The 17,389-nt window shown below is 45.0% G+C and overlaps 1 pseudogene; it reads right to left on the bottom strand.

The window, feature by feature from the left end:
- LOC129846409 (uncharacterized) overlaps positions 1-14,380 on the bottom strand; it is a 70,542-nt pseudogene extending 56,162 nt beyond the window's left edge.
- Between the last annotated feature and the right edge of the window lie 3,009 nt (positions 14,381-17,389).

A 17,389-nucleotide genomic window follows, 5' to 3' on the forward strand; every position in this document is an offset into this window, starting at 1 on the left:
ACTGTTCTCCATCATTCTATCAGCAGACAGCGCTCTGACTGATGTGGAGCTACTGTTCTCCATCATTCTATCAGCAGACAGCACTCTGACTGACGTGGAGCTACTGTTCTCCATCATTCTATCAGCAGACAACACTCTGATGTGGAGCTACTGTTCTCCATCATTCTATCAGCAGACAACACTCTGATGTGGAGCTACTGTTCTCCATCATTCTATCAGCAGACAGCACTCTGATGTGGAGCTACTGTTCTCCATCATTCTATCAGCAGACAACACTCTGACTGATGTGGAGCTACTGTTCTCCATCATTCTATCAGCAGACAGCACTCTGATGTGGAGCTACTGTTCTCCATCATTCTATCAGCAGACAGCGCTCTGACTGATGTGGAGCTACTGTTCTCCATCATTCTATCAGCAGACAGCACTCTGACTGACGTGAAGCTACTGTTCTCCATCATTCTATCAGCAGACAGCACTCTGACTGACGTGAAGCTACTGTTCTCCATCATTCTATCAGCAGACAGCACTCTGACGTGGAGCTACTGTTCTCCATCATTCTATCAGCAGACAGCACTCTGATGTGGAGCTACTGTTCTCCATCATTCTATCAGCAGACAGCACTCTGACTGATGTGGAGCTACTGTTCTCCATCATTCTATCAGCACTCTGACTGATGTGTAGCTACTGTTCTCCATCATTCTATCAGCAGACAGCACTCTGACTGATGTGGAGCTACTGTTCTCCATCATTCTATCAGCAGACAGCACTCTGACTGATGTGGAGCTACTGTTCTCCATCATTCTATCAGCAGACAGCACTCTGATGTGGAGCTACTGTTCTCCATCATTCTATCAGCAGACAACACTCTGACTGATGTGGAGCTACTGTTCTCCATCATTCTATCAGCAGACAGCACTCTGACTGATGTGGAGCTACTGTTCTCCATCATTCTATCAGCAGACAGCACTCTGACTGATGTGGAGCTACTGTTCTCCATCATTCTATCAGCAGACAGCACTCTGACTGATGTGGAGCTACTGTTCTCCATCATTCTATCAGCAGACAGCACTCTGACTGACGTGGAGCTACTGTTCTCCATCATTCTATCAGCAGACAGCACTCTGACTGATGTGGAGCTACTGTTCTCCATCATTCTATCAGCAGACAGCACTCTGACTGATGTGGAGCTACTGTTCTCCATCATTCTATCAGCAGACAGCACTCTGACTGACGTGGAGCTACTGTTCTCCATCATTCTATCAGCAGACAGCACTCTGACTGATGTGGAGCTACTGTTCTCCATCATTCTATCAGCAGACAGCACTCTGATGTGGAGCTACTGTTCTCCATCATTCTATCAGCAGACAGCACTCTGACTGATGTGGAGCTACTGTTCTCCATCATTCTATCAGCAGACAGCGCTCTGACTGATGTGGAGCTACTGTTCTCCATCATTCTATCAGCAGACAACACTCTGACTGATGTGGAGCTACTGTTCTCCATCATTCTATCAGCAGACAGCACTCTGACTGATGTGGAGCTACTGTTCTCCATCATTCTATCAGCAGACAACACTCTGACTGATGTGGAGCTACTGTTCTCCATCATTCTATCAGCAGACAGCACTCTGACTGATGTGGAGCTACTGTTCTCCATCATTCTATCAGCAGACAGCACTCTGACTGATGTGGAGCTACTGTTCTCCATCATTCTATCAGCAGACAGCACTCTGACTGATGTGGAGCTACTGTTCTCCATCATTCTATCAGCAGACAGCACTCTGACTGATGGGGAGCTACTGTTCTCCATCATTCTATCAGCAGACAGTGCTCTGACTGATGTGGAGCTACTGTTCTCCATCATTCTATCAGCAGACAGCACTCTGACTGACGTGGAGCTACTGTTCTCCATCATTCTATCAGCAGACAACACTCTGACTGATGTGGAGCTACTATTCTCCATCATTCTATCAGCAGACAGCACTCTGACGTGGAGCTACTATTCTCCATCATTCTATCAGCAGACAGCACTCTGACTGATGTGGAGCTACTGTTCTCCATCATTCTATCAGCAGACAGCACTCTGATGTGGAGCTACTGTTCTCCATCATTCTATCAGCAGACAGCACTCTGACTGATGTGTAGCTACTGTTCTCCATCATTCTATCAGCAGACAGCACTCTGATGTGGAGCTACTGTTCTCCATCATTCTATCAGCAGACAGCACTCTGACGTGGAGCTACTGTTCTCCATCATTCTATCAGCAGACAGCACTCTGACGTGGAGCTACTGTTCTCCATCATTCTATCAGCAGACAGCACTCTGATGTGGAGCTACTGTTCTCCATCATTCTATCAGCAGACAGCACTCTGACTGATGTGGAGCTACTGTTCTCCATCATTCTATCAGCACTCTGACTGATGTGTAGCTACTGTTCTCCATCATTCTATCAGCAGACAGCACTCTGACTGATGTGGAGCTACTGTTCTCCATCATTCTATCAGCAGAGAGCACTCTGACTGATGTGGAGCTACTGTTCTCCATCATTCTATCAGCAGACAGCACTCTGATGTGGAGCTACTGTTCTCCATCATTCTATCAGCAGACAGCACTCTGATGTGGAGCTACTGTTCTCCATCATTCTATCAGCAGACAACACTCTGACTGAAGTGGAGCTACTGTTCTCCATCATTCTATCAGCAGACAGCGCTCTGACTGATGTGGAGCTACTGTTCTCCATCATTCTATCAGCAGACAACACTCTGACTGATGTGGAGCTACTGTTCTCCATCATTCTATCAGCAGACAGCACTCTGACTGATGTGGAGCTACTGTTCTCCATCATTCTATCAGCAGACAGCACTCTGACTGATGTGGAGCTACTGTTCTCCATCATTCTATCAGCAGACAGCACTCTGACTGATGTGGAGCTACTGTTCTCCATCATTCTATCAGCAGACAGCACTCTGACTGATGTGGAGCTACTGTTCTCCATCATTCTATCAGCAGACAGTGCTCTGACTGATGTGGAGCTACTGTTCTCCATCATTCTATCAGCAGACAGCACTCTGACTGACGTGGAGCTACTGTTCTCCATCATTCTATCAGCAGACAACACTCTGACTGATGTGGAGCTACTGTTCTCCATCATTCTATCAGCAGACAGCACTCTGACGTGGAGCTACTATTCTCCATCATTCTATCAGCAGACAGCACTCTGACTGATATGGAGCTACTGTTCTCCATCATTCTATCAGCAGACAGCACTCTGATGTGGAGCTACTGTTCTCCATCATTCTACCAGCAGACAGCACTCTGACTGATGTGGAGCTACTGTTCTCCATCATTCTATCAGCAGACAGCACTCTGACTGATGTGGAGCTACTGTTCTCCATCATTCTATCAGCAGACAGCACTCTGACTGATGTGGAGCTACTGTTCTCCATCATTCTATCAGCAGACAGCACTCTGACTGATGTGGAGCTACTGTTCTCCATCATTCTATCAGCAGACAGCGCTCTGAGTGATGTGGAGCTACTGTCCTCCATCATTCTATCAGCAGACAGCACTCTGACTGATGTGGAGCTACTGTTCTCCATCATTCTATCAGCAGACAGCACTCTGATGTGGAGCTACTGTTCTCCATCATTCTATCAGCAGACAGCACTCTGACTGATGTGTAGCTACTGTTCTCCATCATTCTATCAGCAGACAGCACTCTGATGTGGAGCTACTGTTCTCCATCATTCTATCAGCAGACAGCACTCTGATGTGGAGCTACTGTTCTCCATCATTCTATCAGCAGACAGCACTCTGACGTGGAGCTACTGTTCTCCATCATTCTATCAGCAGACAGCACTCTGATGTGGAGCTACTGTTCTCCATCATTCTATCAGCAGACAGCACTCTGACTGATGTGGAGCTACTGTTCTCCATCATTCTATCAGCACTCTGACTGATGTGGAGCTACTGTTCTCCATCATTCTATCAGCAGACAGCACTCTGATGTGGAGCTACTGTTCTCCATCATTCTATCAGCAGACAACACTCTGACTGATGTGGAGCTACTGTTCTCCATCATTCTATCAGCAGACAGCACTCTGATGTGGAGCTACTGTTCTCCATCATTCTATCAGCAGACAGCACTCTGATGTGGAGCTACTGTTCTCCATCATTCTATCAGCAGACAGCACTCTGATGTGGAGCTACTGTTCTCCATCATTCTATCAGCAGACAGCACTCTGATGTGGAGCTACTGTTCTCCATCATTCTATCAGCAGACAGCACTCTGACTGACGTGGAGCTACTGTTCTCCATCATTCTATCAGCAGACAGCACTCTGACTGATGTGGAGCTACTGTTCTCCATCATTCTATCAGCAGACAGCACTCTGATGTGGAGCTACTGTTCTCCATCATTCTATCAGCAGACAGCACTCTGATGTGTAGCTACTGTTCTCCATCATTCTATCAGCAGACAGCACTCTGATGTGGAGCTACTGTCCTCCATCATTCTATCAGCAGACAGCACTCTGACTGATGTGGAGCTACTGTTCTCCATCATTCTATCAGCACTCTGACTGATGTGGAGCTACTGTTCTCCATCATTCTATCAGCAGACAGCACTCTGATGTGGAGCTACTGTTCTCCATCATTCTATCAGCAGACAACACTCTGACTGATGTGGAGCTACTGTTCTCCATCATTCTATCAGCAGACAGCACTCTGATGTGGAGCTACTGTTCTCCATCATTCTATCAGCAGACAGCACTCTGATGTGGAGCTACTGTTCTCCATCATTCTATCAGCAGACAGCACTCTGATGTGGAGCTACTGTTCTCCATCATTCTATCAGCAGACAGCACTCTGATGTGGAGCTACTGTTCTCCATCATTCTATCAGCAGACAGCACTCTGACTGACGTGGAGCTACTGTTCTCCATCATTCTATCAGCAGACAGCACTCTGACTGATGTGGAGCTACTGTTCTCCATCATTCTATCAGCAGACAGCACTCTGATGTGGAGCTACTGTTCTCCATCATTCTATCAGCAGACAGCACTCTGATGTGTAGCTACTGTTCTCCATCATTCTATCAGCAGACAGCACTCTGATGTGGAGCTACTGTTCTCCATCATTCTATCAGCAGACAGCACTCTGACTGATGTGGAGCTACTGTTCTCCATCATTCTATCAGCAGACAGCACTCTGACTGATGTGGAGCTACTGTTCTCCATCATTCTATCAGCAGACAGCACTCTGACTGATGTGGAGCTACTGTTCTCCATCATTCTATCAGCAGACAGCACTCTGACTGATGGGGAGCTACTGTTCTCCATCATTCTATCAGCAGACAGTGCTCTGACTGATGTGGAGCTACTGTTCTCCATCATTCTATCAGCAGACAGCACTCTGACTGACGTGGAGCTACTGTTCTCCATCATTCTATCAGCAGACAACACTCTGACTGATGTGGAGCTACTGTTCTCCATCATTCTATCAGCAGACAGCACTCTGACGTGGAGCTAATATTCTCCATCATTCTATCAGCAGACAGCACTCTGATGTGGAGCTACTGTTCTCCATCATTCTATCAGCAGACAACACTCTGACTGAAGTGGAGCTACTGTTCTCCATCATTCTATCAGCAGACAGCGCTCTGACTGATGTGGAGCTACTGTTCTCCATCATTCTATCAGCAGACAACACTCTGACTGATGTGGAGCTACTGTTCTCCATCATTCTATCAGCAGACAGCACTCTGACTGATGTGGAGCTACTGTTCTCCATCATTCTATCAGCAGACAGCACTCTGACTGATGTGGAGCTACTGTTCTCCATCATTCTATCAGCAGACAGCACTCTGACTGATGTGGAGCTACTGTTCTCCATCATTCTATCAGCAGACAGCACTCTGACTGATGGGGAGCTACTGTTCTCCATCATTCTATCAGCAGACAGTGCTCTGACTGATGTGGAGCTACTGTTCTCCATCATTCTATCAGCAGACAGCACTCTGACTGACGTGGAGCTACTGTTCTCCATCATTCTATCAGCAGACAACACTCTGACTGATGTGGAGCTACTGTTCTCCATCATTCTACCAGCAGACAGCACTCTGACTGATGTGGAGCTACTGTTCTCCATCATTCTATCAGCAGACAGCACTCTGACTGATGTGGAGCTACTGTTCTCCATCATTCTATCAGCAGACAGCACTCTGACTGATGTGGAGCTACTGTTCTCCATCATTCTATCAGCAGACAGCACTCTGACTGATGTGGAGCTACTGTTCTCCATCATTCTATCAGCAGACAGCGCTCTGAGTGATGTGGAGCTACTGTTCTCCATCATTCTATCAGCAGACAGCACTCTGATGTGGAGCTACTGTTCTCCATCATTCTATCAGCAGACAGCACTCTGTCTGATGTGTAGCTACTGTTCTCCATCATTCTATCAGCAGACAGCACTCTGATGTGGAGCTACTGTTCTCCATCATTCTATCAGCAGACAGCACTCTGATGTGGAGCTACTGTTCTCCATCATTCTATCAGCAGACAGCACTCTGATGTGGAGCTACTGTTCTCCATCATTCTATCAGCAGACAGCACTCTGACTGATGTGGAGCTACTGTTCTCCATCATTCTATCAGCACTCTGACTGATGTGGAGCTACTGTTCTCCATCATTCTATCAGCAGACAGCACTCTGATGTGGAGCTACTGTTCTCCATCATTCTATCAGCAGACAACACTCTGACTGATGTGGAGCTACTGTTCTCCATCATTCTATCAGCAGACAGCACTCTGATGTGGAGCTACTGTTCTCCATCATTCTATCAGCAGACAGCACTCTGATGTGGAGCTACTGTTCTCCATCATTCTATCAGCAGACAGCACTCTGATGTGGAGCTACTGTTCTCCATCATTCTATCAGCAGACAGCACTCTGATGTGTAGCTACTGTTCTCCATCATTCTATCAGCAGACAGCACTCTGATGTGGAGCTACTGTTCTCCATCATTCTATCAGCAGACAGCACTCTGACTGATGTGGAGCTACTGTTCTCCATCATTCTATCAGCAGACAGCACTCTGACTGATGTGGAGCTACTGTTCTCCATCATTCTATCAGCAGACAGCACTCTGACTGATGTGGAGCTACTGTTCTCCATCATTCTATCAGCAGACAGCACTCTGACTGATGGGGAGCTACTGTTCTCCATCATTCTATCAGCAGACAGTGCTCTGACTGATGTGGAGCTACTGTTCTCCATCATTCTATCAGCAGACAGCACTCTGACTGACGTGGAGCTACTGTTCTCCATCATTCTATCAGCAGACAACACTCTGACTGATGTGGAGCTACTGTTCTCCATCATTCTATCAGCAGACAGCACTCTGACGTGGAGCTACTTTTCTCCATCATTCTATCAGCAGACAGCACTCTGACTGATGTGGAGCTACTGTTCTCCATCATTCTATCAGCAGACAGCACTCTGTCTGATGTGTAGCTACTGTTCTCCATCATTCTATCAGCAGACAGCACTCTGATGTGGAGCTACTGTTCTCCATCATTCTATCAGCAGACAGCACTCTGATGTGGAGCTACTGTTCTCCATCATTCTATCAGCAGACAGCACTCTGACGTGGAGCTACTGTTCTCCATCATTCTATCAGCAGACAGCACTCTGATGTGGAGCTACTGTTCTCCATCATTCTATCAGCAGACAGCACTCTGACCGATGTGGAGCTACTGTTCTCCATCATTCTATCAGCACTCTGACTGATGTGGAGCTACTGTTCTCCATCATTCTATCAGCAGACAGCACTCTGATGTGGAGCTACTGTTCTCCATCATTCTATCAGCAGACAACACTCTGACTGATGTGGAGCTACTGTTCTCCATCATTCTATCAGCAGACAGCACTCTGATGTGGAGCTACTGTTCTCCATCATTCTATCAGCAGACAGCACTCTGATGTGGAGCTACTGTTCTCCATCATTCTATCAGCAGACAGCACTCTGATGTGGAGCTACTGTTCTCCATCATTCTATCAGCAGACAGCACTCTGATGTGTAGCTACTGTTCTCCATCATTCTATCAGCAGACAGCACTCTGATGTGGAGCTACTGTTCTCCATCATTCTATCAGCAGACAGCACTCTGACTGATGTGGAGCTACTGTTCTCCATCATTCTATCAGCAGACAGCACTCTGACTGATGTGGAGCTACTGTTCTCCATCATTCTATCAGCAGACAGCACTCTGACTGATGTGGAGCTACTGTTCTCCATCATTCTATCAGCAGACAGCACTCTGACTGATGGGGAGCTACTGTTCTCCATCATTCTATCAGCAGACAGTGCTCTGACTGATGTGGAGCTACTGTTCTCCATCATTCTATCAGCAGACAGCACTCTGACTGACGTGGAGCTACTGTTCTCCATCATTCTATCAGCAGACAACACTCTGACTGATGTGGAGCTACTGTTCTCCATCATTCTATCAGCAGACAGCACTCTGACGTGGAGCTACTTTTCTCCATCATTCTATCAGCAGACAGCACTCTGACTGATGTGGAGCTACTGTTCTCCATCATTCTATCAGCAGACAGCACTCTGATGTGGAGCTACTGTTCTCCATCATTCTACCAGCAGACAGCACTCTGACTGATGTGGAGCTACTGTTCTCCATCATTCTATCAGCAGACAGCACTCTGACTGATGTGGAGCAACTATCTCCATCATTCTATCAGCAGACAGCACTCTGACTGATGTGGAGCTACTGTTCTCCATCATTCTATCAGCAGACAGCACTCTGACTGATGTGGAGCTACTGTTCTCCATCATTCTATCAGCAGACAGCGCTCTGAGTGATGTGGAGCTACTGTCCTCCATCATTCTATCAGCAGAGAGCACTCTGACTGATGTGGAGCTACTGTTCTCCATCATTCTATCAGCAGACAGCACTCTGATGTGGAGCTACTGTTCTCCATCATTCTATCAGCAGACAGCACTCTGATGTGGAGCTACTGTTCTCCATCATTCTATCAGCAGACAGCACTCTGACGTGGAGCTACTGTTCTCCATCATTCTATCAGCAGACAGCACTCTGATGTGGAGCTACTGTTCTCCATCATTCTATCAGCAGACAGCACTCTGACTGATGTGGAGCTACTGTTCTCCATCATTCTATCAGCACTCTGACTGATGTGGAGCTACTGTTCTCCATCATTCTATCAGCAGACAGCACTCTGATGTGGAGCTACTGTTCTCCATCATTCTATCAGCAGACAACACTCTGACTGATGTGGAGCTACTGTTCTCCATCATTCTATCAGCAGACAGCACTCTGATGTGGAGCTACTGTTCTCCATCATTCTATCAGCAGACAGCACTCTGATGTGGAGCTACTGTTCTCCATCATTCTATCAGCAGACAGCACTCTGATGTGGAGCTACTGTTCTCCATCATTCTATCAGCAGACAGCACTCTGACTGATGTGGAGCTACTGTTCTCCATCATTCTATCAGCAGACAGCACTCTGATGTGGAGCTACTGTTCTCCATCATTCTATCAGCAGACAGCACTCTGATGTGTAGCTACTGTTCTCCATCATTCTATCAGCAGACAGCACTCTGATGTGGAGCTACTGTTCTCCATCATTCTATCAGCAGACAGCACTCTGATGTGGAGCTACTGTTCTCCATCATTCTATCAGCAGACAGCACTCTGACTGACGTGGAGCTACTGTTCTCCATCATTCTATCAGCAGACAGCACTCTGATGTGGAGCTACTGTTCTCCATCATTCTATCAGCAGACAGCACTCTGATGTGGAGCTACTGTTCTCCATCATTCTATCAGCAGACAGCACTCTGACTGACGTGGAGCTACTGTTCTCCATCATTCTATCAGCAGACAGCACTCTGATGTGGAGCTACTGTTCTCCATCATTCTATCAGCAGACAGCACTCTGATGTGGAGCTACTGTTCTCCATCATTCTATCAGCAGACAGCACTCTGACTGACGTGGAGCTACTGTTCTCCATCATTCTATCAGCAGACAACACTCTGACTGACGTGTTGAGTAGCTACTTTTCTCTGGTAAAATTGAAGATTAACTTCAAGAAAAACACCAGATGAGTAACTGTAGCTGGCTGCATTCTGTCTATGATAAACATGCTCCATTCTGTCTATGATAAACATGGCATCGTTTTAGGGGAAAACAACACATTGCTTCTTCATTATATATTATTATATATATATTATTATTATATATAAACCCATATCCTTGTGTGGCTGCCAGATAAATAGTGTTGCACTTCTGTTGTCATCTTCATGAAAATGAAGCTATTTTCTGATGAATGTGTTGCACTAGTGTACTTTATGTGAAGGAAAACTATATTATAACTATATTATATTATAATATAAAACTATATTATATTATAAGCAACATAAACACTGTTGACTTTCTATCTAAAACGCAGGTGAACTGTTTGTTTGAACTCTGTTTTGGCGACCTCCTGTCCTGGCGCTCAGGGCCAGTAGTCTACATCTGTGGACACTCCAGATCGCAGGTTCACACAATTATGTGAACAACACAAACAGCCATTATGAATGCAGCTCTCCCCTCCCTCCCTCCCTCCCTCCCTCCCTCCCTCGTCACTATCACCTCTCTACGTCTATCTCTTTCCTTTTACTCTCCTTTCATCCTCTCTACCTTTCTGTCTGTTTCTCTACTGTCCTATCTTCTCTCCCTGTCTCTCTCTGATCCTATATTCTCTCTGTCTTTCTCTGTCTCTCTCTGTCTCTCTATCTATCTGTCTCTCCCTGTCTCTCTCTGTCTCTCTCCGCCTCTCTCCACTTCTCTCCGACTCTTTCCGTCTCTCTGTCTCTCTCTGTCTCTCTCTGTCTCTCTCTGTCTCTCTCTGTCTCTCCCTGTCTCTCTCGCTCTGTCTCCGTCTCTCTCCGTCTCTCTCCGACTCTCTCCGTCTCTCCCTGTCTCTCTCCGTCTCTCTTCGTCTCCCCCTCTCTCTGTGTCTCTCTCTCTCTCTCTCTCTCTCTCTCTCTCTCTCTCTCTCTCTCCGTCTCTCTCCGTCTCGCTCCGTCTCTCTCCGTCTCTGAGCCCACTAGCTAGTTTCAACCCAGACCAGTCAATTAGAGTACCAGCAGGCCTGACTGCACCTGTCAGTGTCACAGCCAATAGACAACCTGCATCTCCCGGAGAGGAAAAGACACCGCACGTGTCACACTTTTTATGTTCCCCTTTTCATGTGTTTTCCTTTTTACGTTTTTTTATAAATTAAAAAATATATTTTTTTAATTTCACCTTTTTTAACCAGGTAGGCCAGTTGAGAACAAGTTCTCATTTACAACTGTGACCTGGACAAGAATAAAGCCAAGCAGTGCGACAAAAACAACAACACAGAGTTACACAAACGTACAGTCAATAACACAATAGAAAAAATCTATATACAGTGTGTGCAAATGTAGAAGAGTAGGGAGATAAGGCAATAAATAGGCAATACATGTGTATTCTTTGGTGTCTGCACGTGGCTCTCCAGGATGGATCTATAGCATGGATCTATAGGATGGGATCTATAGGATGAGATCTATAGCATGGATCTATAGCATGGGATCTATAGCATGGGATCTATAGGATGGATCTATAGGATGGATCTATAGGATGGATCTATAGGATGGATCTATAGGGTGGATCTATAGGATGGATCTATAGGATGGGATCTATAGCATGGATCTATAGGATGGGATCTATAGCATGGATCTATAGCATGGATCTATAGCATGGATCTATAGGATGGATCTATAGGATGGATCTATAGCATGGATCTATAGGATGGGATCTATAGGATGGGATCTATAGGATGGGATCTATAGCATGGATCTATAGCATGGATCTATAGGATGGGATCTATAGCATGGATCTATAGCATGGATCTATAGGATGGGATCTATAGGATGGATCTATAGGATGGGATCTATAGGATGGGATCTATAGCATGGATCTATAGGATGGATCTATAGGATGGATCTATAGGATGGATCTATAGGATGGATCTATAGGATGGATCTATAGGGTGGATCTATAGGATGGATCTATAGGATGGGATCTATAGCATGGATCTATAGCATGGATCTATAGGATGGATCTATAGTATGGATCTATAGGATGGATCTATAGGATGGATCTATAGGGTGGATCTATAGGATGGGATCTATAGGATGGATCTATAGGATGGATCTATAGGATGGGATCTATAGCATGGATCTATAGGATGGATCTATAGGATGGATCTATAGGATGGATCTATAGCATGGATCTATAGGATGGATCTATAGGATGGGATCTATAGGATGGATCTCCAAGTAATCGTGTGAGAGGAAAATCACTGCCGTTACCAGACGAGCCAAAGAAAACGTCAATGAATAATTTGTGAATTGTCTTATTGATTGATGTTTCATTGATTGACGAGGGATTGATTTTCAAGAGGAAAACACATAGATGATGTAGTCGGCGTTGATGACTGCATGTTGAACGCTGAAATCACCTCTTTGTGTTTCCCACTGCAACCAGAGGTCATCTTCCCTTCTGCTCCACTCTAAAGAAAAGAGGCCTACGAAGCAGATGAGTCATGTCTGTTGCCTATGTGAGGAGAGGAGAGAGGAGAAGTTCACTGAGGAGTTGCTCTGTAGGGATCAATGAGGTAACCATGACGTTTTCTCTCAAGAATTGTCCCTTATATTGTGTACGCTATCTTACATAGGGAGAGAGAGAGAGGGAGAGAGAGAGATGTAGTTTGTGGTGAGAAAGCAAAGTCTCAAACTTTGTTGTTTACCTTGAGTTGTTTACAAGCTAGCCTTTATCCCCTTTGGTACGGTCTTAAACACCCACCGACTCGTCTCTCCTCAGAGTGACACAGCTCAGCTGAAAGCCGTTCTTTCACAACGTTTTCTTTGGAAAGAGACTAGTCAAATACTCCCTCTTCACTTCTCACCAACCCCTCCTACAGTACACCAAACCCTGAAACCACAACACAGCTTCTTCTAAAACCACAAAACAGCTTCTGAAACCACAACACAGCTTCTGAAACCACAACACAGCTTCTGAAACCACAACACAGCTTCTGAAACCACACCACAGCTTCTGAAACCACAACAGCTTCTGAAACCACAACACAGCTTCTGAAACCACAACACAGCTTCTGAAACCACAACACAGCTTCTGAAACCACAACACGGCTTCTGAAACCACAACACGGCTTCTGAAACCACAACACGGCTTCTAATACCACAACACAGCTTCTTCTAAAACCACAACACAGCTTCTAAAACCACAACACAGCTTCTGAAACCACAACACGGCTTCTGAAACCACAACACGGCTTCTGAAACCACAACACGGCTTCTGAAACCACAACACGGCTTCTGAAACCACAACACGGCTTCTGAAACCACAACACGGCTTCTGAAACCACAACACGGCTTCTGAAACCACAACACGGCTTCTGAAACCACAACACGGCTTCTGAAACCACAACACGGCTTCTGAAACCACAACACGGCTTCTAATACCACAACACAGCTTCTTCTAAAACCACAACACGGCTTCTGAAACCACAACACGGCTTCTGAAACCACAACACAGCTTCTGAAACCACAACACAGCTTCTGAAACCATAACACAGCTTCTTCTGAAACCACAACACAGCTTCTGAAACCACAACACAGCTTCTGAAACCACAACACAGCTTCTGAAACCACAACACAGCTTCTGAAACCACAACACAGCTTCTGAAACCACAACACAGCTTCTGAAACCACAACACAGCTTCTGAAACCACAACACAGCTTCTGAAACCACAACACAGCTTCTGAAACCACAACACAGCTTCTGAAACCACAACACAGCTCCTGAAACCACAACAGAGCTTCTTATAAAATCACAACAGAGCTTCTGAAACCACAACACAGCTTCTGAAACCACAACACAGCTTCTTCTGAAACCACAACACAGCTTCTGAAACCACAACACAGCTTCTGAAACCACAACACAGCTCCTGAAACCACAACAGAGCTTCTTATAAAATCACAACAGAGCTTCTGAAACCACAACACAGCTTCTGAAACCACAACACAGCTTCTTCTGAAACCACAACACAGCTTCTGAAACCACAACACAGCTTCTGAAACCACAACACAGCTTCTAAAACCACAACACAGCTTATTCTGAAACCACAGCACAGCTTCTGAAACCACAACACAGCTTCTTCTGAAACTACAACACAGCTTCTGAAACCACAACACAGCTTCTTCTTCTTGGCTGTAGCAACAAACTCCAAGTGTCTCTGTCCCAAATGGCCCCCTTTTCCCTATAGTGCACTACTGTTGACTAGATACCTGTGGGTCCCTATGGACCCTGGTCAAAAGTAGTGTACTATATAGGGAATAGGATTCCATTTGGGAAGTAGCCTGTGAGTGAGTTCTGTGTCAACAGTTGTTGACCGAGGACAACATAAAGGTTTACCCTATCTTGGTTCAAACAACGAGGGTACTGTTGTGTACGTGTTTAACCTTACATTATGTTGTCAAGTAATAATACCACTGTAAATTGCAGCAAATGTGTTTAAATATGCCAGTGTGTTTTAAAAAGGCGGTACCCCCTGTATATAGCCTCCACATTGGCTCTGTACCATAACACCCTGTATATAGCCTCCACATTGACTCTGTACTGGTACCACCTGTATATAGCCTCCACATTGACTCTGTACCGGTACCCCCCTGTATATAGCCTCCACATTGACTCTGTACCGGTACCCCCCTGTATATAGCCTCCACATTGACTCTGTACCGGTACCCCCTGTATATAGCCTCCACACTGACTCTGTACCGTAACACCCTGTATATAGCCTCCACATTGACTCTGTACCGTAACACCCTGTATATAGCCTCCACATTGACTCTGTACCGGTACTCCCTGTATATAGCCTCCACATTGACTCTGTACCGTAACTCCCTGTATATAGCCTCCACATTGACTCTGTACCGGTACCCCCCTGTATATAGCCTCCACATTGACTCTGTACCGGTACCCCCTGTATATAGCCTCCACATTGACTCTGTACCGGTACTCCCTGTATATAGCATCCACATTGACTCTGTACCGGTACCACCTGTATATAGCCTCCACATTGACTCTGTACTGGTACTCCCTGTATATATCGCCTCCACATTGACTCTGTACCAGTACTCCCTGTATATAGCCTCCACATTGACTCTGTACCGGTACCCCCCTGTATATAGCCTCCACATTGACTCTGTACCGTTACCACCTGTATATAGCCTCCACATTGACTCTGTACTGGTACCCCCTGTATATAGCCTCCACATTGACGCTGTACTGTAACTCCCTGTATATAGCCTCCACATTGACTCTGTACCGTAACTCCCTGTATATAGCCTCACTATTGTTATTTACTGCTGTTTAATTATTTGTTATTTTTCTATTTTTCTATTTTTTTTTTTTGGTTACTTCAGTTGACTTTAGTAAATACTTTCTTAACACTTATTTTTCTTAAAACTGCATTGTTGTTTAAGGGCTTGTAAGTCAGCATTTTCACTGTAAGGTGAAACCTGTTGTATTCGGCATATGTGACAAAATTAAGTGGAAACTGAGCTGCACTTCCTAACCTCCTGCCCGATGTATGACCATATTAGAGACACATATTTCCCTCAGATTACACAGACCCACAAAGAATTTGAAAACAAACCCGATTTTGATAAACTCCCATATCTATTGTGTGAAATACCACAGTGTTCCATCACAGCAGCAAGATTTTTGACCTGTTGCACAAGAAAAGGGCAACCAGTGAAGAACAAACACCACTGTAAATACAACCCATATTTATGTTTATTTATTTTCCCTTTTGTACTTTAACCATTTGTACATCGTTACAACAATGTATATAGACATAATATGACATTTGAAATGTCTTTATTATTTTGGAACTTTTGTGAGTGTAATGTTTACTGTTAATTTTTATTGTTTATTTCACATTTGTTTATTATCTATTTCACTTGCTTTGGCAATGTTAACACGTGTTTCCCATGCCAATAAAGCCCTTAAATTGAAATTGAATTGAATTATATAAAAGGGTGTTTTATTGCTTCAGGCAATTAGTCTGGATGAGAAGGGGTGAGACTCAGGGGTGAGACTCAGGGGTGAGAATAGAGGGAGGGGAAGGTTAAACCAAGAGTCGTGATCTGAAAGGAGGAAAACCACAGTGAAAGTGGGACATGGTGTCATAAATACCCTCCTGTCTCTTGAGTGCCCATCTGTGCTGGACCTTAGAACATCCACATGAAAGACAAAGATCACAAATGGATGAAATGTTATTTTGTGTTACAGGCTACAAAGAAAAAAACGTTGTGAAAGTTATTACGCATGATTTAGGTTCTACCGTATGCAACGAATGCCAATCAAAATAGCAGTTTAGTTCAAGCTGTCTCGAAGAAAAAGCATTATTATTTGAAATGTTAACTATTCTAGTTTTAAGTGGGGGGTGTGAGCGTCAACTACTCTACCCCACCTTCGAGGTGAAGCGCTGCGCGTATGGAAACGGAGGGACGGCCACTTCAGCCACAGAGCGAACCTCGCGGTGAAGAATGAGCACATAACTGAACTGAACGCTGTTGCTCCGCCCGTAGGATTGGATTTATCCGGGTTATTAGTGGTTGCCAAGGACAGTGTCATATCATTTTGGATACATCTACTGGTTCGTGTTCTTTAACAGCTTTGGGAAACATTTCTCGGTTCTATAAAGGGTAAGTTTGAAGCGCTCTCTCCAATTCAGTCCCCACATTCTGTTCCTATCGAAAATGTCACGCAGTGATTCGAAATTAGTATTTGGATTTTAACTGTTGACTTTGTATCCCACGCAATTTATTCAAGCCTTTTTCATTTTTGTTTTGTTACATCAAAACAGTTATGGACACATTTCGCTTCTGAAATTGATTGGCTCAAGCAACCAACGTGTTTTTATTCAGTGGTGAACGTTTTCTCTCTCTCAGAAACTCGGGGAGTTTGTGTTCCGCTTCCATCATTGTTGTAAGTTAATGCACGACTAAATGTGTCTGTTTGTTATTTATTTTTTAACTAGGCAAGTCAATTATGAAAAAAATCTTATTTACAACGACGGCCTAGGAACAGTGGGTTACCTGCCTTGTTCAGGGCCAGAACGACAGATTTTTACCTTGTCAGCTCTGGGATTTGATCAAGCAACCTTTCGGGTTACTGGCCCAACGCTCTAACCAGTAGGCTACCTGCTGGTTACTGTTCCAACGCTCTAACCAGTAGGCTACCTGCTGGTTACTA

Source organism: Salvelinus fontinalis, unplaced genomic scaffold (assembly GCF_029448725.1).
Source record: "Salvelinus fontinalis isolate EN_2023a unplaced genomic scaffold, ASM2944872v1 scaffold_0527, whole genome shotgun sequence".
NCBI lineage: Eukaryota > Metazoa > Chordata > Actinopteri > Salmoniformes > Salmonidae > Salvelinus > Salvelinus fontinalis.